This window comes from Ailuropoda melanoleuca, chromosome 1 (assembly GCF_002007445.2).
Source record: "Ailuropoda melanoleuca isolate Jingjing chromosome 1, ASM200744v2, whole genome shotgun sequence".
NCBI classification, from domain to species: Eukaryota; Metazoa; Chordata; class Mammalia; order Carnivora; family Ursidae; genus Ailuropoda; species Ailuropoda melanoleuca.
The window spans coordinates 200,569,879-200,597,797 of NC_048218.1; the positions used below are offsets into that span (position 1 = coordinate 200,569,879).

General features: G+C 48.7%; 2 long non-coding RNA genes across 5 annotated transcripts; both read left to right on the forward strand.

The window, feature by feature from the left end:
- Positions 1–1,912: 1,912 nt before the first annotated feature.
- LOC117795168 lies at positions 1,913–5,758 on the forward strand. The gene is made up of 3 exons (XR_004619017.1): positions 1,913–2,205; positions 3,040–3,808; positions 4,685–5,758. It is a non-coding gene; the product is annotated as an uncharacterized LOC117795168 (long non-coding RNA).
- A 4,217-nt stretch (positions 5,759–9,975) lies between these two features.
- Positions 9,976–27,877, forward strand: LOC105234352. 4 transcript variants are annotated; one of them, XR_004619003.1, is made up of 6 exons: positions 9,976–10,254; positions 10,363–11,189; positions 12,981–13,604; positions 16,506–17,524; positions 21,837–25,044; positions 25,178–27,877. It is a non-coding gene; the product is annotated as an uncharacterized LOC105234352 (long non-coding RNA). The 4 variants fall into 4 exon arrangements; XR_004619006.1 differs by having other exon boundaries at positions 25,181–27,877; XR_004619005.1 differs by having other exon boundaries at positions 12,981–13,540.
- Positions 27,878–27,919: the final 42 nt, after the last annotated feature.

Below are 27,919 nucleotides of genomic sequence, written 5' to 3' on the forward strand. Positions count from 1 at the left end.
ATATATTCCTTCATTCAACACGTATGCGTTACGTACCTGCAAAGTGTTACCTATTGTGGTAAGGGGGGTGGGGGGGCACTGGAATGTCCTAGCCCAGCCGTCTAGTAAACATCTGGGTGGAAGCTTATCCGGAAAGGCTCATGCTGTTTCAGAGTTAAACAGAGGGCTAGGGATCAGTATTTCAGTCTCCCTTGATCCAGGTTTTGGGGATGAGGAAGTGAGAAGGTGAGTAGATGAAATGATTTAGCCAAATAAAAACCAATCATATTTTAACCTTCCGAAAACATACACTAAAACTCTCCAAAGTAGATGTTATCTAAAAACATATCCTATCACTCCTATGAGTCTGGAAGCATTCTGAGGATGAGAACATCGCCTTACTCACAAATGCTTGTTGAACAAACTAGCGGAGCCCTGCTCTCCATGCTCCCCTTCACGCCCTCCAGAGGACTGCAGGTGGATGGCGCAGAGGCGGTAATGTGCTCCTCTGACCTCTAGGAGGAGCTGTGGCTTCACTGAAATCCCTGAGGCTGGTCTGGGGGGGAGAAGGGAGAAAAGGGGGGGGGCGGCTAAGAAGGAAGAGAATGCTCATGCATCAGAGTTTGCTCCTGGGTGGGCTTGGGGGGTGGTATATGGACAACCTGGACGCTAAAATCCAGTCCACGTTATGCTTGCCCGGCCTCTATAGCGCTGGGTCTGCAGCCCCGGTGGCTCACGTCCCTCAGGACCTTTTCTTACGCCCCCCTGCTTCCTGTGGATGTGTGGGCTCCATGGTCAGGCTCAGCGCCTCAGATAGGGGAGATGCTCTCTGGGGGTACTGGTTGCAGCAGAGTTCTCTCATAACCTGTCAGCACGCAGGGAGGGTGCTTCCTACCCAGTTAGCATTACATTCCTGTGTCTTACCAGGAGGTGCAGGTGGCACCAGGGAAAGGCTCCCTAAGCCAAGCAAGGTGGCCTCTCTGCGTTAAATCAGGAGGAGGCTGGAGTGGGATGGTCCTGGCTCCATGAGAGGCAGGTGGGGGGACACCTGCCCAAAGGGAAGGAATGTGTGTCTGAGCGGAGGAGGTGCTGTCAAGTTGAAGAGGAAGGAAAGACTCAGTTATTCATTCAGGTGGGGGAGGAAGCTACTAGCAAAAAAAAACAACAACAACAACAACCAAGTGTCTGAGAAACCTCCTTCAGGCAGCTGGGGGATGGGTCTCTTCCTCCGCACCTGCCCCCATACATTCAGTCCTGCCACACCAGTCCAAACCCAGCTCTGGGGGTGCCGGTGAGGGCGCGAGGGGGAAAGAGGGAATGTGAGCTGTGGAACCAACAGGGCCAGTGACCTCACCAGCAAACCTTTGGTCAGGGTGTGAGGCCAGGATTCTAAGCAGAGGGACAACAAGTCCCTTCCGGTCAGACTGCCATGGGCTGCAGGCTCCTCTGCTGGGTGGTCCTCTGTCTTCTGGGGGCAGGTGAGTCCTGGGAACAGGTGGGACATCTCTGCCTTCAGTTTCTAGCTTTTTTCCTGGAACTGCGTCCTAAGGCTAAGTTTGTTTTCTTGCTCCCACAGGCTCCATGGACACTGGAGTTACCCAGAAACCAAAATACCTGGTAACGGGGATGGGGAGGAACGTGACCCTGAAGTGCAAACAACATCTGGGACATGAAGCTATATGTACTGGTATAAACACAGCGCTCAGAACGCGCCCAAGCTCATGTTTGCCTACAGCTATGAAAATATCGCTAGAAATGAGACGGACTCCAGTCGCTTCTCCCTGTGGAGCCCAGACAACTCCCAGCTGGACCTTCACGTGGGCACTGTGCAGCGCGAGGACTCCGCCACGTATCTCTGTGCCAGCAGCAGGGACACAGCCCCTCACCCTCCCCGTCTCCCTGTGCACAAACCTACTGGAGGAAGCCAGGAAGCCGGGGGCACCAAGGCTCAGCTCAGCATTTCCTGGAGGACCCCAGACAGAGACCCCAGAGCCTCCTGCTGCCTGGCAGCTCCCTGGAAGCCACAGTGCTGAGCGCCCGGCGTGGACCCCCACAGCCTGGGGCCGGGCTCTGCCTCGGTCCACACCGTGCCTGAGCTGAACGCGGGCCAGAGACGGTCCAGCGTCACGCTTCCCAGCAGCGTCCGGTCTGCAGGTGGCCCTGGGGAAACTTTCATGGGCCATGTTCCTCTCTGGCCACAGCAGAGATGCCACGCCCCCGCAACAGGTAACTTCCTCTGACTTTTCCTTCCACCCATGTGAGACACTGCATCTCAGCCCCAGTCCCTGCTCCAAACAGGCTCAGCGCTTTTCCAGAACACCTCCCTCTGTCACTACTTATCTCCCTCAGCAGCGACCACTGAGGACGATATTCCCGCATCAGGTGTGGATCACTGTTCTCCAGGTCAGTGTGGACTGCACCTGCGGGGACTCGGCTCTGCCCCGGCTTCTCTTCCTCTCAGCCTTTGACGATTTCAGGCCTGATACTTTTCCTTTCTGTCGCTTTAATCCTTATTCTTCAGGTCTTCACATCCTGAGTGATCAGCCACGGGATCCCCTACCCTTGGTATATTGCTAACAACAGACAGTCAGAGGGGCTGGCCCCCTGCCATTGCAGAGCAGGACTGTATCCTCAGGGCTGCCCGTGCTGAGCCCCAAACTTTCTGGCATTGCCCCTTGCAAAGGCCCTCCATCCTGCACAGGCCATCAGCCCCCAAGGCTGAGAAGAGCCCTGTGTCCCTGGTAGTCCCATGCCTGAACCAACACAAAGACTCCTCCTCTCTCCTGTAGGGGGCATAGGAAATGCTAATGTCTCAGCCAGAGAGCCAACTAAGAACCAGGGGAGCTCAGAATTCTCCTCCTGCTTCTGATGACCAGAGGCCTGAGCTAGCAGAGGACTCATTCCTGCCCTGACCCTGCCATGGATTCCTGGCTCCTGTGTTGGGGGATTTTTAGTCTCTTGGAACCAGGGGAGTCCTTGGGAATTTCTCATCTTGGATTCACCCAAGGCTCTTCTAAACCATGTCCTTATTCAATCTCTGGCTTCTTTCTCTTCCCACAGGACACACAGAACTTGAATTCAGGCAGATTCCCAGTTACCAGGTCACAGAGAAGGGCACGGCAGTAATCCTGAGGTGCGACCCCATCTCTGGTCACTTACTCCTACATTGCTACAGACAGATCCTGGGGCAGAAAGTGGAGTTTCTCATTTTATTCGACAAGGTTACTCTCTTGGAGAAGTCTCAAACGTTCAAGGATCGATTCTCAGCTGGAAGACCTGATGGATCCTTCTGGACTCTACGGATCCAGCCCAGAGAGCTGGGAGACTCAGCCGTCACCTCTGGGCCAGCCGCGCATACGCAGCCTTGCAAAGACACCTCCAGCCTGCACACAGCCTTCATGGTTCTGCCTCTTTTCTAGCTCCTGGCAGCTCTCTCTGGTTGGACTTGCGTTTTCAGCTGCCCCCAAAGACACAAATATCTGAAATTAAATTACCGAAGTAGGGTATCTTTGGCGACATGGTCACGGGGCACTGCTTGCAGACTCTTTGTGGACGATGTAGAGCGTGTCTGCGGGCTCCAGGGACAGAGAGTGGTTGCCCAGGGAGTGACCAAACATGACCTGGGTTTTCTCTTTACCATCTTTCGCATCTTGATTTTGTTTTGTTTTAGTAGCTCAGAAAAGGTCATTTTAACACACAAGTTGGGGAAATGATTGCAAAAGAAGGGCTTTGGTATTTGCATGAGAGTAGAGAGGAGGTCCAACCATAAATCTTCAGAAGGACGAGCAAGTCGGCACCAGGGCCTGAACTGTCCATGAGTCTTTCCCGAGTAAGTGCCTGATGCAATAACCCGTGTGAGAAGGAGTTAGAGAACAGTAACGATGGGGCCCAATATTGGGACACCATTTCAAGGCCAGCAGACGACTAGACCAATCAGCAGAGCCTAGCTGGGGACGGGGAGGGGGGCAGGATCAGAATTCAGCAACTAAATCAAGCGGCATCTAGAAGCAGAGCGGGAATGAACTTGTCACCCTGAGGCTGACATGGGGCAGCCTGATTAACTGTCTGGGTCTTGAGTAAGACCCCAGCATTCTTAAAGAGATGGAGCAGGAAAGTTAGAGTGAAGACTTTAAAACAAAAGAATGGTTTTTCTCCTGAGAAGATAGGATGAGCTGAAGCAATGAACAGGAGGGGAAAAGGGTGTGAGCAGATCCCATCAGCTACAAACACATGAAATACTCATGTACTCACATCCATGGCAGCACCACTGTCCGCAGGGTGAGAGAATGACTATCTTACTGGTATGAGTTCCCACACAAATTTGCAGACCAAAGGATGCCCATTTTACAGCTAAGGAAGTGAAATCATGGGTATATAACCATGGGATCCAATTTTTGTTCACATAGGGTGTCTCTCATAAGCATCTGACCTTGAAGAATGAAGAAAGGACATAGTAAATATTTGGCTAAGGGGCTGGCTCAGATATAACACCTGTCAAGCTGGGGTGATACTGTTTGGGACGTGGTATGATTTGAACAAATGGAATGAATCCCTGGGTCACTGAATCAGGCAAACACCTTAGACCCCTGAAGTGCTAAGCAAAGTTGGAGAAACACTAGAATTGTCATGAAGGGAGATAAAAACACCACTTTTGGCTTTGGGTAGAGTCCTAGCTGACCTGTAGCTCTCATTTGTGTTTGTACAGATTGCAGCTGGCCACCACGTTGAAGACCTTATCTTTTGGACTTGAAGCAAAGCAAGGGGTGGACCGTATCAAATCCCTCTTTTGCATCACTGCCTGTCTTCTTGGCCCCACCCCTGATTCCAGCCACAACTATTTCATGCAACTCTCTTATATATGGACCATGTAGGGATGACCGTGTGGCTCAGTTTGTAAAGTGTCTGCCTTTGGCTCAGGTCATGAGCCCAGACTCTGGGATCGAATCCCACATCAAGCCCCACATTGAGCCGCACACTGAGCCCCACCTTGGGCTCCCTGCTCAGCAGGGAGTCTGCTTCTCCCTCTACCCCTCCCCCTGCTTGTGCTCTCTCTCTCCCTCTCTCAAATAAATAAAAATTTTTTAAAAAATGTGAACCATGTACCTGGCTTTCTTCCTGAAGTGTCTGTGACCACGGCTGAGACCCATGAATGGCCTATTCGAAACTCACACACGCACAACCCAGAAGTGTCAGGGAGTCAATGCTCTATGGGACCCTCCCCAATCAGTGGGGAAAGAGAACTAATGGTAAAGTTTGTATTTGTTTCAAACTCACTAGAAAGTTCTAGATTGATGAGCAGCTTCTAATGTATAATAATGGCCCAATTCATAGACATATTTCAGATTTTCCATCCCTTTTGTTTCTGTACATGATTTGGCCTGGATATTTCCATCTGACTTATCTTCCACGTTACTTATTCTTTTCAGCTGTTATCTGTTCTGCTTTTAAACCCATATATTGAAATCTTAATCGTAGGTATCCTATATTTTGGCTCTATAATATCCATTTAAATATTTACTACTAAGGTTTCCAGTTATCTACTAAAATTCTCCATTTTGTCATTTCCTTTGTGGAATATATTCATGGTTATTTTCATGTCAGTGTCTGAAAACTCCACCTGAATCATTAGGGGTTAGTTTCTTCTGTCTGTTTGTTCTTCTTGGTTTTGACCATGTGATCTTGTTTCCTCACACAACAGGTAGTATGTGTTTGAACGCCAGATATTGGATATGAAAAACTGTAGAGATAAGGTGAAGTTCTGGGTGACGTATTTTCTTATAGAGAGGAATCCTTTCTGCTTCCACTAAGATATCTTGGTAGGGGAGGGTCTTCTTAATCTGGCTGATAACAGAGCTGGACGGAAGCGAAACTTCAGTGTTGGAATGGCTGTTCACCTTTGCTTCTACCGTGTGATCATTCAGGTGCCAACTGAAACGTCTGGAGTATTTTACTTTCCTGAAGTGTAATTTGCATGACATCGTCTTTACCCATTTCAAGTGCACAACTCAGGGAGTTCCAATAAATTGATACATTGGGCAACTATCACCATGACCCAGTTCTGAAACACATCCATCCCCCCAAAATTTCCTTTGTCTTCATTTTCAGTCAATCCCCACTCCTACGTTGGGCCCCACGCCTCGGGTCTTCAATGGGACCCTCTCCTCGTCCGCAGTCCCTGAACACAGACACTGTTCCCCAGACCAGCAAGGTCATGTGAGCTCCTCCAAGCTTCTCCCCCTCTCAATCTTCTCTTTCTTCTTAGCTCTTAGCTACTGCTGATAAACTGGCAGTGACTGTCAGGGAACAGTGGTTTCTCAGATACGTCCTTTGTGTTTGGCGTATGAGCTCTTCTCCTTCCTCCCTGCTTTCCTTTCCTTGCAAAGCTTCACGTGTGAGCTGTGAGGCACAATGAGGTAGGTAGTCGGGAACTGGATGCATAAGCCCAACTGACCCAGCAAGCATCTAGGGTGCCTCTGCTTAGCATAATACAATTTCAAACCTGGGCAGGCACTGCAAATTATTTATTTCAGCCTATTGTCTTACAGATGAGGAAATAGTCATATAAAGGACAGTTTTTACCTGTGTGACTTCTGATTATATCCCTAACTTCCCTATGGAAGTCTGTTTTCTGTGTCTAGAGTGGTCGGTGAATTTCTTGCTGCTCCTATCAGAATATAAGCATCATGAGCGCGAGAATATTGTCTTACTTGTGCTTTGCACTCAGTCGCCCTTCAATGACTGCGAACTAGCAGACGTTGCTAAACCTCCAGGAAGGATGGTGGTTGTTTCTGTTTGGGTCACTATGGTTTCTAGTGCTCGATCCGGGTTCAATTAAAAAAGAAAAAAAAAGGAGAAAGGAAACACCTGCCTTTAAAGAAGTGTGACCAGTAGCTGACAGTTAGTGTTGCCACACACAGTGTGTGTGTGTGTGTGTGTGTGCATGCCAGCTGTCTCTGCCACAGGCAGACGTTCTTGCTCTGCTCCTGAGCTCTTACTGACTTGGGTTTACCAAGTGCTGCAGCCTGGCCCAGGACACAGAGAGCTGCGCAGTGCTCTGGTGACCACGAGGAGGCACTGTGATGCTTCCAGAATCCCAGAAAGGGGGACCAGGGGGGCTGGGGGATTGTTTGAATGAATACAGGGTACAGGATGTATCAACAGGGGTAATTGGGGGAATGTGGAGACATCCCGTTTTCCCAGCTGGGGTGGGGGGAGTGCTACTGTGTGTAGTGGGTAGAGGGATAGAGACCAGGGAAGCTGCTAGGCAGCCCCCACAACACGGAATTATCCAGTCCAACATGGCAATATCTCCGAGGTTGAGAAGACGGAGGCTAAGCTTTTAGTTGTAAGTTTTGTACCAATAGAGAAGGTGACCTGTAGACAGGTCCAGGACATTAAAATCATCCCTCCAGATTTGCAACTGCTTTGCTCCTACCAACTTCTCACTCCCAGAGGGGAGTCAGCCCCTCAGAGAGAGACACCCTCACCTGGAACAGGGCTGCAGTTGATCCCCCTCAAGGAGAATCGCCACCAGAGCTGCCCCCAACATTCCTTCATCATTTCAAATGTTCTCTGGCTGGTGCTTGGGCCAGACATCACCATGGGTCCCTTGCCCACAACTGAAGTGCTCTGGGGTCTGTTAAGCATACATCAGACATCCCAGGGGGCCAAGACTTGAGTGGGATCACCCTGCATTACTGTGAAGAAGAAACAGATGACCCACAGAAGACAACGTAGCCCAACCCCGAGTGTGGAGCCAAAACGGGGAGGCAGGGAGGACGAGGCCAGATCTGGGGCAGGGAAAATGACGGGAGGGAGACAAACATCCTTGAGCAAACATGCTGCCCCATCCACACTATCCCCAGAAATTCCACTCCTTGGAAAAGAGGAGAAAGGAAAATGTCTTGAAAGGAAAAGTACAGGCCCTGAAATACACGGAGAGCCAAGTGTGGGGAAGTCATTCTAGGCTGTGACGTCACAGGCAGGGCAGCTGTCAGAGAGGCGGAGAACCACAGCCTAGTTCTTACCACTGAGGACCAGAACCCTTGGCTAGCACTGAGCCTGTCTCCACCATGGGCTCCAGGCTCCTTGGCTGGGTGGCCCTCTGCCTCCTGGGAGCAGGTGAGTGCCCGGTCCAGGCGCTGTGAGGCCACTTTGAGTCTCTAAGCCTGTTCCTCAAGTATCCAGCCACAGGCTGCCTCCTGGGACTCGTCTGAATTCTGCTCCTTTCCCTCTCAGCCCCCGTGGACACTGCAGTTTTCCAGACTCCGAAACACCTCATCGCACAGACGGGAGATAAGAAGTACCTAAAATGTGAACAAAAGCTGGTCATGATTCCATGTACTGGTATAAGCAGGACTCTGAGAACGGGCTGAAGATCATTTTATCTACGACAATAAGGAACAGCTTCTAAATGAAACAGCTCCAAGACGTTTCTTAACTGAAATTCCTGACAAAACACGTTTAAAACTTCACATTGACTCCCTGGAGACAGGTAACCCTGCTGTGTATCTCTGTGCCAGCAGCTGAGACACAGCCCTGCAAAGTCATTACCTCCCTGTGCACAAACCCCGGACCCAACCCGGATGCTGTGGGGGCCACGGGTTCGTTCGACCCTGAGGCCCCTGCACCCCGTGAGAACCCCCGCCTGGAGTTTCCAGTCTGCACTACAGGCTGCTAACATCTCCCGACGGGGCAGTTGGACGGTTTGGCTCACACAAGTCCGGCAGAACTCTCCTTGTCAGCTGCAGCAATGAATTCACTGACGTGCTCGGGATTGCCAATCAATTCCCTGAGGTGCTCAGGATTTGACAAACACAAAAGGACCTTGTCCTCTCACTGAAGCTCTTAACTGATGGAGGGAGCCTCGCCTTGAATTTCTCTGCGGCCCATATTGCTGCTTATTGTAACAACATTGTGACTGAAAACACGATTCACTAAAAATGTTCAAAGGGCAAAAGCCTAGATGAAAATGAAGTGAAGATAATAGTGTCTAAGACCCTAAGGACATTCAGATTATCAGTGAGTTCACTGGATAGAAACATAGTTGGAGAAGCATGAAAGTTCATGGCAACAGGTGAACTAGAAAGAAAGGGTTGGGGATGAGCGCAGTAAGGGCAGGCGAGAGCACTGCTGACTCTCTCCCTTCCAGAAGGAGGACCAGATCCACTCCCAGGGCTGAGAGAGTGGCATCTTGAAGATTCCTCCAGTGCAGGCAGTACCCAGATGGTGGAGGGTATTAGAGACATTGAAAGGACTTTGGGACAGAAATCTCTAGGCAGCAGCTAGTGGTTGGTCCTACCTGAAGCGAGATAACAGGAGCAAATCTGTATTTGGTGAATGAGGGATAGACAAACTCTGCATTGGGCCCCTGGGCTGGTTAGAAGCCAGGCATCCGGGTAATATGCAGCTCTGGCCAATAGAGGGCGCTGTGGTATTGAACACTGGGCTGGATTGGGGGATGGGAGTGAATAGTGGGAAGGGCAGAGGGGGGAAGCAGGGCACTGGGGCTCCAACCTTATGTCAGTTGAGAGCAGCAGGGGCAGATGCCTCAAAGATACTAAACTAAAGTCATTCTCAAATTTATTTCCCGTTGTCCTGCCCGGGAAGCCTTGCGTGGTCCTTGAGTATCCTGTTTGCTCTGAGAGCCCAGCTGAGCACTGTACCCTCAGTACTGGGGCTAGGATGGCTGACCCTTGTCCCCTCAGCCACCCTTGCCAGTGCCCGGATCCAGGCTGGCATCACAGTCCTGCCTTTGTAAGGGTGGGCACCGACCCCAAATGAAAGCAGGACCCTCCAATTTCCCTCGTCCACAGAGCCTGGCAAAAGTGCTCCATGGACCTTAGATACCCAGGGAAACACCTGTTGACTGATGTCTGCACGACTGTGCCTGGAAGAAGGGGATCCCTGGAAGCGGAAGTGCTCTGTCGCTCAGCGGGGTCTTAGAAGGATGGGGGCACACAGAGAGTCTACACAATGAGGACAGCAGCTGACAGCAGGAGAGCAACTCTCAGGATTAGCTCAGCTCAGGCAATGGGAATCCACCTTCTAGCAGAGTCTATATAAGGTGTGAAAGGGGAGGAAGAAACATGGGCTGTGATTGGGGAAACTTGCAGGGACGGTGACATCACAGGCAAACCACCAACCAGGGCGCAGGAGACCAGAGCCCAGCCCCCTCCCCCAGGACATCCTACTTGCATGCTGCCCACCTGGGCCCTGACCCCACCATGGGCTGCTGGCTGCTCTGCTGTGTGGCTCTCTGTCTCCTGGGAGCAGGTGAGTCTCGGGTTCCAGGAGGCTGCCCCGGGACCCCAAGACACGTCTCTGTGGCTGCAGCAACACTCTTCTTCCTGGGCTATGTCTGATTTTGTCCCTTTCTTTCAGCAGGCACCATGGACACTGGAGTTACCCAGATACCAAAACACCTGGTAACGGGGATGGGGAGGAACGTGACTCTGAAGTGCAAACAACATCTGGGACATAATGCTATGTACTGGTATAAACAGAGCGCTCAAAACGCGCCCAAGCTCATGTTTGCCTACAACTATCAAGTTCTCGCTGAAAATAAGACAGACTCCAGTCGCTTCTCCCTGTGGCGCCCAGACAACTCCCAGCTGGACCTCCACATGGGCGGCGTGCAGCGCGAGGACTCCGCCATGTATCTCTGCGCCAGCAGCAAGGACACAGCCCCGCACCCGCCACGTCTCCCTGTGCACTAACCTCCTGGGTGGAGCCAGAAAGCCGGGTGCACCAAGGCTCAGCTCAGCATTTCCTGGAGGACCCCAGACAGAGACCCCAGAGCCTCCTGCTGCCTGGCAGCTCCCTGGATGCGCAGTGCTGAGCGCCCGGCAGGAAACCCCATGGCTTGGGGCCTGGCTCTGCCTCGGTCCACACTGTGCCTGCGCTGAACGCGGGCCAGAGACGGTCCAGCGTCACGCTTCCCAGCAGCATCCGGTCTGCAGGTGGCCCTGGGGAAACTTTCATGGGCCAAGTTCCTCTCTGGCCACAGCAGAGATGCCACGCCCCCACAATAGGTGCCTTCCTCTGACTTTTCCTTCCACCCACGTGAGACCCTGCATCTCAGCTCCAGTCCCTGCTCCAAACAGGCTCAGCCCTTTCCCAGATCATCTCCCTCCATCACCACGTGGTTCCCTCAGCAGCGACCACTGAGGACGATATACCCGCATCAGGTGTGGATCACTGTTCTCCAGGTCAGTGTGGGCTGCACCTGCGGGGACTCGGCTCTGCGCTGGCTTCTCTTCCTCTCAGCCTTTGACGATTTCAGGCCTGATTCTTTTCTTTTCTGTCCCTTTAATCCTTACTCTTCAGGTCTTCATGTCCTCAGTTATCAGCCACAGGGTCCCCTGCCCCTGGATTATTGCTCACCACAGGCAGTCAGAGGGGAAGTCCCCTGCCATTTCAGAGCAGGACTGTATCCTCAGGGCTGTCCGTGCTGAACCCCAAACTTTCTGGCATTGCCCCTTGCAAAGGCCCTTCATCCTGCACAGGCCCTTAGCCCCCAAGACGGAACAGAGCCCTGTGTCCTGGGGATTCCCATGCCTGCACTGACACAAAGACTCCCCCTCTCTCCTGTAGGGGGCGCTCCGTGGACTGTGGGGATATGAGTAAAGTTTCAGACCATAATACCACCTGCCAATGCAATTCATGGGGCAACCCTCCAATCTAGGCCCATCTTCAGAGTGTGGGGTTTCTCTTACCCGAGTGTGACTCTTCTCTGTCAAGTGGTGGAATGATGAACACATCTGGATTCAGCACTGTTTCCACGCCTGTTCTATCGTGAAACCAACCTAGGCTGCTGTGAAGTGTGGGTGTTTTGTTTTAAGGTTTCCCAGGGCTCCCATAAACAAACACCGTGTCCCCACAAGTCGCACCCTGCAGAACCAGACGGTAAGCAGGGGGGCCCCCCCGCAGGGGCGTGTCGCTCCAGACTGCAGACCCTTGGTTTCGGAGCCTCTCTCCTCAGGAACCAGGGAGCCCCTGCCGTCGGGGCTGTCGCCACACCAGCTGAGCTCTGAGCTTTGGGGAATCAGAGAAGGGACCTCCAGGCCAGGCCCCGGAGCCCAAGCCGGCTCCCGGGCAGTAGGAGACCAACCCTGGGAAATGGGCTTGAGACAGTTGTGTGTGTCTTCACCAGTTCCTCTCTTCCATAATCCAGCTGTCTTTATCCGATTTCTCTCTTTCCCATTCAAGGCTAGCCCTGGAGCCCCAGCCTGATCCATGCTCCAGATCTGCACGGACGGCTTCCCTAAGCCACACAGGCAGCAAGCGGGCCTCCACTTCCACCCGTTCGGGGCCAGGGGACACTGGGTTGGGTACTTACATTCTTGTCCACCCTCCTTCCCTTGCACTGAAATGCCCCGTCAGACTTCAGATCTCCACTCCTCACGCGGTCGGCTCTCCACACTGACATTTGTAGGCTTATTTCTTCCTTTGGTCTCTTTATTCCTCGCATCAAATCATCAGGCTCAGAACTGGGGGGTCACAGAGTCAGTGCCTCCAGACTGTAGCTCTCATGGGCCGTGTGGGAGGAGCACGGGTCCTGCCAGTCTGCTCGGGGCTTCATCCCCAGCCTTGCTGGCCTGAAGCCCTTCTTCTCCAAGGGTCCTTCTGCAACCGCAGTATTTTGCTCGGGGTCTGTGGGCCTGCCCGCTCCAGGGCACCCAAGGGGCTGAACCTTGGGGCATCAGTTGTCTATGGTGGTACTATGACTTTCCGCTCCCTCCTGTGGGGGTGTTCCTGAATCTGTGGGTGCCACCCAAGACTGTGACATCACAGGGTCACCTCCCTGGACTACTAATGACCAGATGCCCCACGGGGAGAGGGCCTGCCACGGACAGCAGGCTCTTCTGCTGGGTGACCCTTGGTCTTCTGGGAGCAGATGAGCCCTGAGAGTGTGGGGACATTCTATCCCAGCCCCTTTATCTAAGGCCAGTTCTGAACTTCTGCCTTATTCTCTTTCTGGCCTCTGTCTCCTTCCACAGGATACATGGAACCAGGAGTCAGCCAAAGCCCTAGCCACTATATCAGAGAGATGGGACAGAGCGTGGCTCTGAGGTGTGACCCCATTTCTGGTCATTTGTACTTCTTCTGGTACCGACAATCCCCAGAAAGGGGAGTGGAGTTACTGATTTCCATCTACAACAAGGTTGGCTCAGAGAAGGCAGATTTTGTGAAGAATCCATTCAGCTGAGATGCCTGCGTCACAGACGGTACCCCTCTGAAGCCCCAGGCTGCACAGCTGGGGGACTCAGCCTCAGCCTTGCAGAGCTGCTTCCCGCCCTTGCACAAATTCGAGGCTTCTCTGCTCCCAGGCTTTCAGCAGCCCTTCCTGCCCAAGGGGACGGGGCTGCAGCAGCTTCCCAGGAGCAGACGTCAGAAGTTAACTTTTTTTTTTAAAGTAGGCTCCACTTGCAGCATGGAGCACAACGCAGGGCTTGAACTCATGACCCGGGATTTGCTGGGGGTTTCCCTACAAGGACGGCCCTGAGAACACCATCCCTTAGTCCCCAGGAGCCACTCAGGGCTGAGCACACGGGCACCGGTGAGCACGCCCTGAACCAGCGGTTGCAGAAGCAGAGAACGGGGCACCCGGGTGGTATATTGTGGTGAGCAGACCCTTGTTCCCCCAGTCCCGACCCCTGGAAACAGCAGACAAAGCCCACTCTCCTGGTGGCTGGGAGGAAATACAGGTCTCTGGTGTAACCCAGCAGATGGGAATCTCCGGGAGTCCACCCTGGCTGGGTTCAGCCTCAGGTGGAGGATGATTCTAGAACGATAGACAACTCTGGGCCTCCCTAGGGACATATAGGGAATCAAGCCATGGTGCAAGGCTGCACTTTACTGTTCATATGTTAAGGCCCAGAATTAGTACCTTTCTTATATCCTCAAATATTTGAGCTTCTTTTGAAAGGTCAATTTAGGGAGCTCTGTGAATATCTGATAACATGTATATTTCATAAGAATTTTAGAAAGAATTCTGTCTGGACGGATACAAAAATAGTAATGGTTGTTGACTCTGGATGGTGGGATGCATTTTTTAATTACATGAAGTGAAATGCATAATATTAAATGTAAATTACATACCTTCTGCCAAATGGAAAAACTAGCAACACCACCCCAGTCAAGACACATGTCATTACCTTCTGGTGTTAAGCCCCCTTACAGTCAATACCCGTCCCCCTGGGTAATCAATGCTCTGATGTCTCTCATCAGAGATTAGATTTGCTTTTTCTTGAATTCCGTGTGAATGGAATCATATAGTTTTTTGTGACCCGCATCTTTCACCTACCTTATGCTTTCGTTATCCATCCTTACGATGATGTGTATTCGTAATTTGCGCTTTTTTTATTGGTTGTATTTTGGAGGGGCGGTGACTCTGCCACAATTGTATATCTGTTTCCATGTTGATGGACACTAGCTTGTTTCTAGATTCGGGTTATTATGAATAGAACTGCAAGAAGCAGCATTCTGGTACAAGACTTTGGTGTGGACATACACTTTTATTTCTCTTGGGTAAATAGTCATGGGATTGCTGGGTTGGACGGTAAATACTCATCTCACTTATAAACTGCCGCCACACTGTTTTCCCACATGGCGACGCCCTTTAGCCTTCTCGTAGGAAATATGAGTTCGGGTTGCTTCACTCGCTTGTGCTGGGAAAAAAAGTAGAATGTGGGGCAGGGAAGTCAATATGGCGGTTCAAAGGAGTTGCGGCCAGTATTGTACTCAGCTGGGGAGTACCACACAGGAACCATGGAGGGCTCCAGGGACAATGAGGATAAGATACCCAAGGAATTCCTGGAAACTTTCTTGTAACAGCTGACAATGTAAACACTTCCAGTTTACTAAGAGGGGGCATTGGGGTTCCAGTGAGACACAGACGCTGCAGGAAGGGGTAGAAAGAACTGGGGGTTACAGGGAGAGGGTGTAGAAAGCCTTTGTAATTGCATGAGGCAAATTGATTACTGATCTTAGGCCGCTACGAGAATACTAGTGTTAAAAAATCAAAATCAGCCAAATGAATTTGAAGATCTAATTGACTTTATTAAGCAATCCAGGAACGGTGCAACGCCCGTCTAGCTAGTAGACAGAAGCTCCAAGGAGTTGTACAAAATGCGAGGTTGTGACAGAAGGAAGCGTGGGGCAAGGAAGTTACCAGCAAAAGAAAGGAAACCAGTATCTGTCCAGAGCCCCTTTCTTTTTTTTTTTTTTAATTTTAATTCCAGTGTAGTTAACATAGTGTTATATTCGTTTCGTGTGCAGAATATAATGATTCAACAGTCCCATCCATCTCTCCGTGCTCCTCAAGTCAAGTGGACTTCATCCCACCTCCTATTTCCCCCATCCCCCCACCTACCTCCCCTCCGGTAACCATCTATTTGCTCTCTAGAGTTAAGAGTCTGGTTCTTGCTTTGTCTTTCTCTCTCTCTCTTTTCTCACCTTTGCGAATTTGTTTTGTTTCTTAAACTCCACATATGAGCGAGATCATACGGTATTTGTGTTTCTCTGACTGGCTTATTTCGCTTAACGTCACACTCTCTAGATCCATCCATGTTGTTGCAAATGGCAAGATTTCATTCTGTTTTATGGCTGAGTTTGGGGCGCTTGAGGGGCTCAGTCTGTTAAGTGTCTGCCTTTGGCTCAGGATCTGAGATTGAGCCCCACTTTGGGCTCCCTGTTCAGTGGGGCGTCTGCTTCTCCCTCTGCTCCTCTCCCCTGCTCACGTGCTCTCTCTCACTCTCAAATAAATAAATAAATCTTTATGGCGGAGTAATATTTTTCATATATATATGTATGTATCGTTTATTCTTTATCCATTCTTCAGTCGATGGACACTTGGGTTGCTTCCATATTTTTGCTATTGTAAATAATGCGATAATCACAGGGGTGCGCGTATCCCTTTGAATTAATGTTAGCATTCTGCACAGCAAAGGAAACAACCAACAAAACTAAAAGGCAACCTCCTTTTTTTTTTTTTAAGATTTTATTTATTTATTTGACAGAGAGAGAGGCAGCTAGAGAGGGAACACAAGCAAGGAGAGTGTGAGAGGGAGAAGCAGGCTTCCCGCTGAGCAGGGAGCCAGATGTGGGGCTAGATCCCAGGACCCTGGGATCACACCCTGAGCTGAAGGCAGAATGACTGAGCCACCCAGGTGCCCCTAAAAGGCAACCTCCTGAATGAAAGTGGATATTTGCAAACGATATACCTGGTAAAGGGTTGGTATCCAAAATATATAAAGAACTTAAGCAACTCAACACCAAAAAACCAAATAATTTAATTAAAATATGGGCAGAAGACAGGACACCTTCTTTGGGGGTCAAGGGAAGGCAGGGTTTTTATCACGCAGATGACTCCCTCTTGGGGACCAGGATGTTTCAGAGACTGTTAATGGGCACATTCCTGGGAGAGGTTGAGACTTTAGTTATGTCTTGGTTTGCCGTTTGGGGATAAATGACTCCATTTTGGTCTTGTTTCTCTTTTTTAATACTAATATGGCTTTCTGCAGGAGGTGGGAAGTCCCTCAAAACTGTAAAGAAAAGTAGATAGCAAATTTGAAGGAGACTACTGGATTCCCAGGGGAAGCCCAGACAGAGGAGTATTACCCTCAAAGAATGATCAGAGAAACTAGAGTGTGGGCCTATTCCCCGGACCCAGTTCCACCGAGCAATGCCCTGCTGTAGAAAAAAAAGGAAAAAAAGGAAGAATGACTGATGTTGAGACAAATAAGAGGGGATTCTGGGCTTTAAAAACCTGTAGGAAGTTTGGCATCCCAGAAGGACCTGGCTATTGGCTGACAAAGAGGCTCAGATTACCAGCTCTTCCCTAAGAACACCAGGGTATTCAGCTGGGGGATATTCCCTCACTCCCTGACCTGCCATGGCTAGCAGGTATTTGGTTTTGTGGCTTTTTGTCTCTTTGGAGCAGATGAATCCAGGAAACAGAAGGAAACTCCTGACATGGGACTTTCAATTCCAGATCCTGGGCACTCCTTCATTAGGACAACTTTTGTTTCCCTGTATCTACTTTAGCTTACGTACCCTTCTCTGATGGAACCCACGGAAGCTCAGATACCAAGATCACTGTCATGGAAATGGAAAAGCTGATCTTTGAATGTTCTTAGAAAACACACCATTTTGCAAAGTACTGCTATCAACAAGACCACGGACTGAACTCCAACTCTGATTCATTCGTCAGATAGTACTGAACTTATGGCCAAAAGAGTTGTGCTCGAAGTGTACACATCTCAAAAACATACAGAGAATTTCCCCTTGACTCTGAAGTCGACCATCGCCAACCAGACCTCTCTGTACTTCCGTGCCAGTCTGTGATTCCACAGGACTGCATGGCCATAGCCACTCAGCTCAGAAAGAACAGGCGGCCTCTTGCTCATGAGGCCCCTGCCCTCACCAGAAGGAAGCCCAGGAGGCCTTTCTGGCCCCCTCTCACCCACCAGCTGTGAATGTGAATCAAGCCCCTTGTTGAATTTCAGTTGGGGCTGTTACTCCTTGTGGAAGCTCTCCCCAGGTAAGCCGTCAGGTTGTCAGGGGTTAGCACGTGCTTTGAACTCGCTTCATGAAGTCTTGTCTCCAAGGCACAATTAGACTCACCTGATCCTTACTTACAGCCTCTACTGATGCCAAGCCTAGAATGTTCTTTTTCTAATGTCCAGTCTGTGGGAGGAAACACTGTCTCATCTTCAAGTACAGTGGTTGCTCAATGAGTAGATTTTATAGATGAAAACTACTTGCCAACATTTTGGAGACCGGTGTTGACTTGAGACTTGAGATTAGAAAAGTAGTACTTTTAAAATAGCACCAACAGTAAAAATAAAAGAGGGCCTCCCTACGCATTCCCATTCATTTCGAAAATTCAAGAACATCATACCCAGTAGCATGAATAACACGGAAGGGGAGAACAGAACAGAGAAGAGCGAGTGTTGGTGAGGTGATACAGATGGGACTCCTTTCGCAGTGCTGAGGGGAACATAAAGTGGCACAGAAAATAGTCTGGTGGGTAGGGGGATGGTTCTTGGGCTGGGGTGAGGGAGGGGTGGGAGTTAGTGTTTAACGGACACGGAGTTTCAGAAGGGAAGATGAAGAGTTCTAGAGAGGGATGGCGGGGATGGCGGCTCCAGAATGTGAATGTCGTTAATGCCGCTGCACTGTAGACTTGAAAATGGTAAGTTTTATGTTATATACGTTTAATCACAACAGTAAAAATAAAGGAGAGTGTAAATGAAAACTTAGAAAAGACTATCTTTGAATAAAGATGAGTTCCACTCAAGAAAGAAGGACTGGTTAACCGTAATTTTGAATGTAGGAAAACTAAGATTTTAGTGTCTTAATAGCTCCCACCCCATTTCTTAGGGAGGAGAACATTTTTGATGGGAATATTTTGGTGTAAATGCTGGAAATGGAAGGAAAATGGCAATGGCATTGTTCTATATAAGGCAGGCATAGATCTTGAGACCTGGAAAGTCTTGGAAGGGGCCATCGTGATTAAGGATGGGAGAGAAAGGGTAAAGGTCCGCCTTCTGCACCGTTCTACTCCTTTGTAGCACGTCACAAATCGCCAGGAGATACTACTAAATTCTCCAATTATTGACGTGCATGATTTTGTTGAAGGAATGAAAAAGGCTTCATGGCCAGGTGAGGTGGCAGGATTAGAGAAGACCAGAAGAAAACAACTGTCCATGAGAGCGGTCAGAAATCTTAGGGAGACTGAAACCAATACTACACTATATGTTAAGTAACTTGAATTTAAATAAATAAATAGATAGATAATCAGAAAAAAAAAAGAAATCTTAGGGAGGGCTTTGGATTTCCACAGCTTTGAAAGCTCTAGAAAATTCCACCTCGTTTTTACAGAAGAGAGAATTTCCCAGGTCTTATCTGGTTTATAAATTTATTAGCTGAAGTCTTGCTTTTATGAAAATAAGGGGGTGGGGGAAGCCCCTGAGAATAAGTCATTATTTTAGGAAATCATAATTATATTAGCTCCTACTGGACAAAAACTCTTCGTGTTTATAGGAGGCTTTGGCTTCTCTTATTTATCTTATCTTCAGATGACATGAGCATTCTTCCCCATAATAAAACATTATGGACATTGGAAATGTCGATGTAAAATACGCTAGGTATGTTACTGTTAAGATCGTCAATAAATTGGTCCTATGCATTCTCATGTGCTAGACATCTTTCACCTTCTTGTTTAATCTTCATTATTTGTCATGCTTGTTTTAAATTCTTGGTTCATACGGTTCAATAACTCACATTCTGGGGTTATCTATTGACCAGTTGGTTATCTTTTTCTTGGAGTCCAACCCAAAATGGCTTTAGTCCTTCCAGAATATTCTCTTGGTTTTTGGTTGGTCTCTAGTATTCATATTTGCTTCTTGCCTCATAAGGTTCCCCCTGGGGAAAAAGACAGTAAATGAGGCTAGTTTGCAATGTTAGTAGTATCCAGAAGCCAATCTTAATATCAGCTGGGCTCCTCTTGTCTGAAATAGAATGGCTATTTATCATAAGGTCTCAGGCACATGTGAAGCAGTCTTACATATCTGTAAGGTTTATATTTATAATTAGAATTAAGAATTGATTGGCAATCCAGAAATTTTATCTAATTGAATTTTTAAAATGCCAGGCATTCCTTAAAGCAGAGAAAGATATTTTCTTAGTGTGACGTATGCTGATGGTTTATATTTCTACGTGTTTGTGAAGAAGTTTCTCCTTATCTACCATCAGAAACGCCGTAAGACATATCAGCTGCTGTTATAAAAGGTTTTAATGAGTTACATATGCACAAAATTCATAAAAAGTATTCAGTTAAAGAACACTGCCATCTGGGCTTGAGATAATTTTATCTGGTTTATAACCATGGAGATTCACTCTGGGTAGAATTTTCCTCCTCTGGGTGGCGTCTTAAAAGGGGTCACTGATCATAGCTCATTGGCAGTGGTATTTGATCAGGTTGTTTGCCTTTGGATTTAGAAAGTCAAGAAATAGGTTATATTAGAATATCTATCTTCACTCTATAAATTGCAGTGTTTGAAATTTAATAACACTTCAGTAAAATGTAAATATTTAAAGAAATTTACATTAGAAGTAAATGAAGTCAGAAGCAGCAATTGGGTGGGAAGTTAACTGGTTTAGGAATTAAAATCCTTCTCAGATTCTGTTTATATTTCAAATTCCTCTGTTTATTTATTTATTTATTTTTTACCTTACATTAATCCAGACTGGCTTCTCCTTCCCAGCATTCTGTACAGAGGGTTGGAATATTTTATTTTCTACGTGAACATTGAGGAAAGCTTAAAGAAATTTAATCACATACACATACGCTCTCCTGTATGGGGAATGGACATTCTATTACCAGTGAACAGAGGCAAAAAGAAGGTTTCTAAAAGAGGTTAGAAGAGAAAGAAACAAATTCTCTAGGGGTGCCTCTCTGGCTTAGTCGGTGGAATGAGAGACTTCTTGATCTCAAGGTTGTGGGTTCCAGCCCCATGTTGGGTATAGAGATTACTTAAAAATAAAATCTTAAAAAAAAAAAAAAAAGAAAGAAAGAAAGAAATTCTCTAGCAGTAGGGTAACAGTGAGTATTATTTTCCTCATTTGGGGTGAGCTGACTAGCAGGCACCTTGCAAATAGACCTGTTTGAATGGTCTGCCCTGAACAAGCTGTCTGGGGTCATCAGAGTAAAAACAACGTCAGTTAATTATTAGTCATCCAAAACTCCTTGAGAGTCCATCTGCAATAAGAAAGACAGGCTGGCTCTCTCTGTGATCTCTGCCACAATTCCTCCTTAAGCAAGGCCACCTAACCTGGGCTAGGTTGACTCAGAATTTTTTCCAAAGCAAAACATTTCCTCCAGTCACCTTTATTTTTATTACCATGCAGCTAGGGCTATCTTCTCTCTCTCTCTCTCTCTCTCTCTCTCTCTCTCTCTCTCTCTCTTTTGGTCTTCTGGGTGGGGGGGCGGGTGGAGAAGAAAACAAAAATAGTGCAACCAGCAAAGAATGAAAGAGGCCCTCATTTAAACACACCCCAGGACTCTGGCATCAAGGCAAAGGCAAAATCTTGATTACTGTCCAGTGGGCCACAAGGGGGCACTGTGGAACTGCGGAGCTCCCAAAGCCGCCGGGGCAGAGCAAGGGGCCCAGAGCCCGCCAGCTATCTGGGACCGGCAGGGTTAAAGAACAGCCTTGTTTGTGCTTTTATCCACTACAAGGCTCACTGCCTTAAACACTACTTTGCCCGTGGTGCTGTCCCATCGGGGTGCCAGAGCTTCAGCTCCGCAGTGATTAGGGAGTCTCTCTGAGCTTCCCAAGGGGAAATGACAGGTGGTGCTGGGAGGGGGCAGACAGCGTGCCCTGGGCAGGGAACGGGTAGCGGAACACCTGCCTCAAAGGAAAAGCAAAGGAGCTGTGGGAACGGAATGGGCATGTGGCCTAAACCCAGCTAGTCTAGACCATCCCAGCCCCGCCCTACGTGTTACCTAAGAGGCTTTGCAGGAACAAAGCAGGGCTCCAGGATCAGGCTAGCCAGGGAGCTGGCAAGGGCGCCAGGCTCATGGGAACCAGGAGAGACAGCAACATTACTGCCTTAACTCCAGAGAATGGATGCCCAGATCTTCAGCTCTCAGAGGACCAGACCTCGGAGCAGGAAGAAACCTGTCCAGTTCTGCCTCACCTGCCATGGGCTGCAGACTTCTCTGCTCTGCAGGCCTTTGTCTCCTGAGAGCAGTTTTGTCCTTGAAACAGGTGGGACATCTCTGTCCTAAGCCTGACAGCACCCAAATCCGTGGTACCATTGGGCTCCTTGTCATGTTCTTTCCGCAGCCCCTGTGTCCTTCCCTCCCAGACCCAGTGGATTCTGGAGTTACCAAACACCGAGACTGCTGATCAAAGCCAGCAAGCGACACTGAGACGTTCCCCCATCTCTGGGCCGCCCAGTGTATGTGGCCCCCAGCTCTTCTCTGCATCTTACGATGAGTTACATGAGTCCCGGAGTGCAAAAGGGCACTTCCTCAGAGTAATTCTCAATGCGGCAGTCGAGCGCCTCTCACTGGGAGCTGCACGTGAACTTCTCGAGCCTCGGACGCGGCCGTGGGTCTCTGTGCCAACAGCCGGGCACAGCCCCGCAGGGTCACGAGCGTTCGGTGCACAAATGTCCCAGCCCCAGCCTGGAGCAACCTCGGGGCTGACGGATCTGCGAGAACGAGGGACTCAACAGAAAGACAAACGGTTTAAGGCCCTGCAATGTGTGTGGCCTCTGGCTCTTCTGCCACTCAGGGCGAGGACAACAGGACAACAAGCTCTGTCCAGAGGATGGTGCCGCATCAGAGGTTCACCCCCAAATTCCCTTCCCTGCCTGGCACTCCATGCTGCAAGCATAAAGGAACAATGCACATTTCCATAGCTGGCACCCCTTTTTTCCAGGATGGAGAGTTCATTTGGGGATCGGAATTGTTTAATATATAGGTAGCTAGAAGGGAGAATCACAGAGATGTGTTTTATATGATACAGGGAGAAAAAATTGAGATTTTAGGGAAGTCTAGAAGAGCAAATGTGATTAAAGATGGTTGAGAATCGAGAAAGAGCTACAAAATTATTAAAAACGAGGTGATTTATCATGTAATCTCTTTTCTCCAATCGAAATCTTCAGGAGCCAGAAAATACAAAGTGAGATCTTACAGCAGCCGGATCACCCCGTGTGGGTCCCAGGCAAGGGCAGGCTCATGCTGAGAAGCCTGGAGTGGATTCTGACCTCTCCCTTCTGGATTTCTCATCCCGGGCTTGCCTCCCCACACAGAGGCAGGCTTGCCTGCTCTGATCACCAATAGGCAGAGGCTCTCGGGTCTCCCCCAAGAGCAGGTCTGCTTCCCCAGAATAGCTTCTCCCATGTCATCGCCCTGATGCTGCTAGCTTCAGAGCAGGGCTTCCTGGCAGTCTTCGGGATGCATCGTACTCTGTGACCAAACCGCTCCTCGCAACTCGGCCCCAAACACCGAAGCCTTTCAAATCCTCTGCCTCTGCTCTTGCTGTTCTCATGGTCTAGAAGGCCCTTCCCTGCTGCCCGAAAATGGCCAGATACTAGGCATCTTGCAGGGACTGGCTCAGATATTCTTCCTCTTCTTAAAAGGATATCAGTCCTCTTGGCTTAGGGTCCCACACTTGTTACCTCATTTAACCCAATTGCCTCCCTAAAGACCCTATCTCCAGATACACTCACATTAGGGGTGACAATCACATTCAACGTATGAATTTGAGGGGTGGGACACGATTCAGTTCATGACAACAATATTGCTGTCTTTACTTTCGTAGGAAAAGCCAAGTAGATACTTGATACGCTTAGACACTAGTGAAATGAATGAATTAAATGGCCACTTATGTAGAACCGTGGAATTATCATTAACCACCAACTGTTTTCCTTCACAGGGATCTCCTCTTACCTAGAGTGTAATAGGTGACCTTGGCCCTCCATCCAGCTTCTGCAGCACTCTGAGCACGTCTGTTTTCATGGCCAGGATTGATGACCAGAACTGTAAAGTAGCCTAATTGAATGTAGAGCCGAAACATGGCAATGTTCTTTTGCAACAGAGAAAATTACGTTAGGGTCACATGTATCGGGTCTCATGATCCCGTCAAGAATTTTCCTTCACCAGACACCACTACATCTTTAGAAACATCTCTTGCCATCTTCAAGGGTGCTTCTCAGAAATGAATCTGAAAAACAGATAAAGAAAAATTGCTGGGCGGGTAATAATACCTTGACATCCTTGCGAATTAAAGGGGAATTGTGTGCATGTGTGTATGTGTGTGCGTGTGCATACGCACGTGTGTGCGTGTGAGTGTGTGTTTTCTTGTGGAGACACACAAAATGGAACTAGCTTCTCTCTGGGTGGAATTTATTAAGAAGCACTGGGTCACATTTATTAAGACATACAGGTCCTTCTGGGTAATGATCGTAAATGTGTCAGGCCCAATGGGATCTACCTTGACTAGAGCGGACGGGGTTTATTTCTGGTTTTATAGGTTCAAAAACAAATAGGTAAAATAGAGAAACCTTAATGTACTATTTAAAATTTGGTAATAATTAAATTATCTACAGAATCTGGAAATGCATGGATCTGATTAATGCGGAGAAGCTATGGGATATAGTGTTTCCAGGCTGGAGCCACATGAGATCATCAGAGTGTTTATTTTTACGGCTTATATTATTCTGACTTGCCTCTTTCATTACAGCATACTAATTGCACTGGTGTAGCAATTATTTCCTTTGTAATCAAACTGTTGACAGTCCTTCGCCTCCACAGGCTAAGGGTGTATCTGAAGATCACCCCTAAATCAGCCAGGCTGGGAAAGCAGAAGAAAGGGTGTGGTGGGGGGGATTTCTGTCCTTAATTTAGACAGAAGCTGTGCATCCGTGAGACTGTGAGCCGTCAGCCACACAAGAGGGCAAGGCGCCCCGGGAGAGGGAGAGAGTGGCCCAGGAGAGAACAATTTAAGGGAATTCTTGGCTATCTCCTTGCATCAGGTGGTTTGAGTTCCGAGTGGATCCTGAGACACATGGGGCTGCCCAAGAGGAGGAGACGTGCCCTGAACCTTGGAATGCACCAAGATAGTCCCTTGGCCTGGAAAGGAAGTGGTGGTTGAAGGGGTTGGAGCCCCGAGGCCCCGGGTAATTAGTGTCATGCAGGGGCAGGCAGAGGGAAATACAGTGAGTTGTGGGCTTATTAGGACATGCTCACCTCGCACCCACCGCTTGTGGGGGCCCTGGGCAGAACAAGGAATGTGCCCGGAGTAGCTGAGCCTGAGTCCTATGGAAGTACCCTTTGGTGCTAGACCAGAAGGTGGCCTGCAGAGAGAGCAGCGATGTCAGAGCGGTGACGTCATGGGCAAATACTCCTATCAGGGAAATGGGAGGTTCAGAACCTTAGACGGCTCCCCCCAGGGACTCATCCCTGAGCGGGGCTATCTTGGCTTCCCGATGCTGCCGTGGGCTCCAGGCTTCTCTGCTGTGTGGCCCTTTGTCTCCTGGGAGCAGGTGAGTTCTAGGCACAGTGTGGACGCCTCCGATGTGCATTTGCCGTGCCTGTAATACAGGCTTGCTACTGATGGCTGCGGCAGGAGGCCTCCCCCTCTGCTCGGCCCTCAGCTTCTTTCTGTCTCCTCCCCAGCAGGCCCAGTGGAATCGGAGGTCACCCAAACTCCAAGACACCTGATCAAAACAAGAGGACAGAAAGCGACCCTGAGATGTTCCCCTGTCTCTGGACACTTATCTGTGTACTGGTACCAACAGGTTCTGGGCCAGGGTCCCCAGTTTCTCATTCAGTATTACGATATGAAAGAGAGAGAGAGAGAGGAAAGATCCCAGAATGGTTCTCAGCTCAACAGTTCAGTGACTACAGCTCCCAGCAGGACATGACCTTGCTGGAGCCGGGAGACTCGGCCCTGTATCTCTGTGCCAGCAGCTTGGCACAGCCATGCACGATCGGCAGCCAGCTCTACAAAAATCTTCCACCACCTTCCCCCCCAGCTCAGGAAGTGATGGCGAGGGTGGCATGGCCAGCCGTGGTGGCCCGGGCCCTGGGAAAGCAGACGGGCCTCTCCCAGACGCTCATTCTGCTGCTTACGTGTGTGGCGTGTCTTAATGCTCGCAGAAATCATGCAAGATAAGTATCACATTACCTGTTTACATATATGAGGGGAAGTGGCTTTCCTGCGTTTTCTATTTCAGACCTGGCAGAGCAAGGAACAGTTCTGTTCCTCGACACCTGTGCTCCCCACCCCCACCTGGAACTGTCCGCTCCCCTGGCTTCCCTTCCCAGGTGCAGATTAGCAGGGCGGGGAAGATCACGCACCATATGTGATGACCATAGCCTCCCCCAACAGCTTCGAGGAGAAGAATAGCCATTGATCCTTCCCTATAACAACAACAATAAAAAATAAAAATAAAAAGAGAGAAAGAGAGAAAGGTGCAATTTTCTGCATGACCGAGGTCACGGCATGACTTCCATGGAGGCTGTGTGAGTAGGGAGGTTTCTAGATGAGTTCTCGCAGCTGCACAGCAAAGGGAAAGGGATATGTGCATGGAAAAGCTCGGTGTTCCCATACACGCTGCCATCTACCATAAGGGAAAGGACCACGGGTCCTCGTTATTTATTCCTTAGTTTCTTTTACTCCGCAGTTTGGGGTCCCTTACTTGGTACAAAGTACTGTATCACATAAAATAGAAAATGCAATTTAGTATGTTTCTTGTCTTTGAGAGTTTCAAGGTCTGAAATATTAAATGTATAATATTTATCTTAGATATTTGATGATTTCTATTGGATCCACCTGTCCCATGAAAACAGGTGACTCACGAAACTCCAAGTGCCAAATACATTAATTCCCAGACATGGTTCAACTCTGCTGCCGATAGAGACTCACAAAAGAAAATAGCACTATCATGTATTGACAACTTAACTCTATGCCAAATAAAAGTCCTTTAATTGCAACATTTCCATGAATTATCAGAAAAAAAAAAAAGCCTAAAGACAAATGCAATTTCTGCTCTCATTTTAAAGATGAGGGGAGTTGCCCTGAAGTTAAAGAACTTGACAAAATCAAATAGCTGGTCAGATGCAGAACTGGGGCGCAAACCCGGGCTGACTTGAGTGCTGTGTTTACACATCCACGTTCTCATGTATATTCATAGATGCCCGCCCTCAAAGCCGGGATGTTGTTCCGTGTGCTTTTCAGCCTGGCTAGCTCTAATGAAATCATTGACGGAGATCCGTTTCCCCGGGGGGAAAGTCCAGCTGGGAGCCCTGAGCACCCGGCTGTGGTTCCAAGTCCAGCACAACCTGCTGGTCAGGACCTGAGGCCAGTTTCTTGACATGATAGATTGAGAATTTTCACATATAAAATGAGAGTAATAATAAGCTTTGCTATCACCCTGAGTACTCCAGAGAAACAGATCACACACAGTCATATATGTGTATATAATTTCCTTATTATAGAGAATCAGCTCATACAGTTGGGGAGGCTGGTAAGTCCAACATCTGTAAGCTGGGCCGGTGGTGCTGGAGACCCAGGGAGAGCAGAGGTTCAAGTTCAGAGGCTAAGCAGGGAGAGCCGATGTTCAAGTTCAAAGGCTGTTGAACAGGAAGAGCTGATGTTCCAGTTTGAAGGCCATCCGCTGGACAGTTCTCTCTTGTCTGGGGCAGAATCCATCTTTTTGTTCTATTCAGATCTTCAACTGATTGGATGAGGCCCACCTACATTATGGAGGGCAATCTGCTTTACTCTATTGATGGAAAGGTTATTCTCAACTAATGTTAAAATCTACCTATTTAAATGTTAATCACATCCAAAAACACCCTCTCAGGAACACCCAGAACGGTGTTTAACCACATATCTGTGGACCCTGTGGCACAGTCAGGTTAACACATAAATTAGCCATGATACCAACTTCCAGGGCTGTGTAAAAATTTAATAAGCATAAAGTACCTACCAAGCACATAGTAAGAATCTGGATAGCTTGATTCCTTTTGCTAATCTCTGACAGCTTTTTCCACCATTTCCTATGTACAAAGGAAGACATGGACACATTTTACCTAAAACTCCTCTAGTTGTCACAGAAATGGAAATATTTATGCCTGATGATTCATTATGAAATTAACTAGAGCACCTAACATCCCTTCTTAGGCATTTTAACATCAATTTTATTGACATATGAATTATATACAATAAACATTTCACACTTTAAACGTTCAGATCGATGTGTTTTTTGGCGATTTATATGTATATACCCATGTAACACACCCCCAACTAAGTTATAGAACATTTCTATCACCCAGAAAGTTCCCTCATGCCCCTTTGCAGCACCTGTCTCCATCTGTGACAAACTAATGATATGATTTCTATTGCTATAGATT